Source organism: Rhinopithecus bieti, unplaced genomic scaffold, assembly GCF_001698545.2.
Source record: "Rhinopithecus bieti isolate Rb0 unplaced genomic scaffold, ASM169854v2 scaffold_15821, whole genome shotgun sequence".
In the NCBI taxonomy this organism is placed as follows: domain Eukaryota; kingdom Metazoa; phylum Chordata; class Mammalia; order Primates; family Cercopithecidae; genus Rhinopithecus; species Rhinopithecus bieti.
Genome location: NW_016808598.1, coordinates 138945 through 142366, shown reverse-complemented (window position 1 = coordinate 142366; position 3422 = coordinate 138945). Strand labels below are relative to the sequence as shown.

The 3422-nt window shown below is 40.2% G+C and overlaps 1 protein-coding gene across 1 annotated transcript in view; it reads left to right on the top strand.

The window, feature by feature from the left end:
* The window catches only part of BAZ1A (bromodomain adjacent to zinc finger domain 1A), a 142932-nt gene that overhangs the window by 100072 nt on the left and 39438 nt on the right, over nt 1-3422 (top strand).

Below are 3422 nucleotides of genomic sequence, written 5' to 3'. Positions count from 1 at the left end.
ATTTTTTTTTTTTTTAATGTTAGGGAGGAAAAAAATAAGTCTGGCATTTTCACTGTTTTCTCACTTTCCCTATTATTTATTACTGACCACATTTTACGTGATGTAAAATAAGTGATGTAAGAGACTACACATTGTTTCATTTAATTCTCATACTACTCTTTTGAGGTAGATACTATTTTCTGCATTTTACATATAAAGAAACTGAGGCTTAGTTTGAAGAAACATGGCTAATAAGGAATTGATGGGATACAAGCACATGCAGTCTGATCTAGAGACTCATTACAACTGTGCTATGTTGCTTCATAATATGGTAAAGAAGTTGAATTTTTGAATATATGTTTCCTCTGGCATTGCCTGTAAAATTATCTGTCTTAGAGAAGATCTAATTTCTTTGGCCCTTGGTCTCCCTGTTTTATATCAAACCTGAGAGATTTTGACTACCAATTTTAAAATCTTATATTTAATACATCAGTTCCTCTCTTTAGTCTTATGAACTAAAAAGCCCTTCAAAGTATGGGAACAAGAGCATCCTCTTTATATAGAATAGTTTTGTGTATTTGTTGGATCATTGTCTAGTGTTAGAATTGTATGCACCTAATTCTAGATTATGATGACAATAAATATATCTGTTGCAGTTAGTCATAAAATACTGGATATAATTTGGCTATATTCTCTTGGTGTGATGTACCCAAGTGACTATCACTAAGCAAATCCTAGAATGGTATTTAGTTTCTTAAGAATGCCATATGATCGATAAAGAGTTAAAGAATATATTTTAGCATATTACTTTAACACAATTAAAATGCATTTCATTGGTTTTCATTTCCTAAAGGCCTTTTATAGCCTTTGTCTTAGGAAATTATAACTTTCTATAGATGGTATAGGTTGAATGTGGTGATTGCTGCAGGATGAGAGCCAACACACTTTTACAGTTTGTATCTAGGACTGTTGTTAATTTTGGAGTGCTCATCAATTAAATTTGTTTGGCTTTATATATATGTAAAATGAACATTGAGGAAATTTTAGATATAGTATTTTTCTGCTACAGAAGAATATGATTTCTGTCGTTTGGGCTAGATTAGGTCTGGTAGGAATGACTTTTGGCATATATGCAGATTTTATAGATAGCTTCTCCTGTGTGGCCCTACGTATGCTTGAAATGCCATGAAATTGTCAATGATTGTAATTAGATACGATCCCAGAGCTGCCTTTTTCCTTTAGTAAGGGACTGTTTTCTAAGGTTAATTTTGTCAGGCTTTGGACTTTGGTAGGAGAGTCATATAGTAGAAGGCTAAAGAACCACGGAAGATTAGCCTAGTGATTTTCAAACTCTAATCCAAGGCACCCTACAAATTGTTCAGAAATTCTTCAGTGCCACTGCAGGAGAGTTGGAAAGATGAAAAGGCAGAATTCTTATCTCCATATCTCACTTTAACAAGAGCATGTTTTATCTCTTTTATATTGAGTTTTCAAGAAAAAAAAATTTTTTTTTGGAAGAATTTGAAAATGGCTGATCCAGACTCATTCCTTTAAGAAAGATGGGCCGGGCATGGCAGCTCATACCTGTAATCCCAGCACTTTGGGAAGCCAGGGCAGGCGGATCATTTGAGCTCAGGAATGTGAGACCAGCCTGGACAATGTGGCAAAATCCTGCCTCTGCAAAAAATACAAAAACTAGGTGGGCATGGTGGCATGCGCCTGTAGTCCCAGCTACTGGGGAGGCCGAGGTGGGAGGATGGCTTGAGCCCAGAAGGCAGAGGTTGTAGTGAGGTGAGATCGCAGCACTGCACTCCAGCCTGGGCGACAGATTCAAAGCCTGTCTCAAAAGAAAAGAAAATGAGGTTAAGCACGGTGGATCACAAGGTCAGGAGTTCAAGACCAGCCTGGCCAAGATGGTGAAACCCTGTCTCTACTAAAAATGCAAAAATTAGCAGAGAATTGCTTAAACCTGGGAGGCAGAGGTTGCGGTGAGCCAAGATCACGCCACTGCACTCCAGCCTGGTGACAGAGTGAGACTCTATCTTCAAAAAAAATAAAAATGAACCCCAGATTAAGTGACTTGTCTCAAGGGCACATTATGAGGCACTAGCATAGCTAATACTAGAATATACATTATCTGACTCTTAGTCTGAATCTGTGTACACTGTACTATGATATAACAGAAGGGTTTTTCATAGCTTGACACTGATCAATCTATGTATTATACTTAGGAATAACTGGATATACTAATGCTTTACACACATTTATACCAGTAGATTTGTTGTTTAGTTTTATGTGTAAGCTAAGCACTATTTTAAAGCTAAAGCAATTTATTTAGAAAATTCAGGGAAATCTTCCTGTTGTTTTGTTCTGTTCTGTTTTGTTTTTGAGACGGAGTCTAACTCTGTCACCCAGGCTGGAGTGCAGTGGCACCATCTCGGCTCACTGCAACCTACGCCTCCCAGGTCCAAGCGATTCTCATGCCTCAGCCTCCCAAGTAGCTGGGGTTACAGACATGTGCCACCACGCCCAGCTAATTTTTGTATTTTAGAAGAGACGGGGTTTCACCATGTTGGCCACGTTGGTCTCAAACTCCTGACCTCAGGTGATCCGCCCGCCTCGGATTCCCAAAGTACTGGGATTACAGGCATGAGCCACTGCACCCGGCCCCTGCTGGTTTTTGGATTGGAAATTTTTTTTTTTTTTTTTTTTTTTTTTTTTTTTTGAGACAGAGTCTCGGTCTGTCACCAGACTGCAGTGCAGTGGCACGATCTTGGCTCACTGCACCCTCTGCCTCCCAGGTTCAAATGACTCTCCTGCCTCAGCCTCCCAAGTAGCTGGGACTACAGGCGCGCACCACCGCACCCAGCTAATTTTTGTATTTTTGGTAGAGACAGGGTTTCACCATGTTGGCCAGGATGGTCTGGATCTCTTGACCTTGTGATCTGCCCACCTCAGCCTCCCAAAGTACTGAGATTACAGGCATCAGCCACCGCACTTGGCCTGTAAAATTTTCAAAATAAAAATGTCAAATTTTGATGAAGATATTTCAATAGTTAAATTACAGTAGTGCCATCTTTTACTTCTTTTAGCTCATTTTCTGTGATGATTTTGTGATGACTATAACCTATACTTTGTTACGACTTAATCTTAAAATATTCATAAAAGGGATGGGCACCGTGGCTCACGCTTGTAATCCCAGCACTTTGGGAGGCCAAGGCGGGTGGATCACCTGAGGTCAGGAGTTCAAGACCAGCCTGACCAACAAGGTGAAACCTTGTCTCTACTAAAAATATAAAAATTAGCCGGGCATGGTAGCAGGTGCCTGTAGTCCCAGCTGCTCAGGAGACTGAGAAAGGAGAATTGCTTGAACCCGGGAGGTGGAGGTTGCAGTCAGTCGAGATCGTGCCACTGCACTCCAGCCTGGGTGACAGAGAAAGACT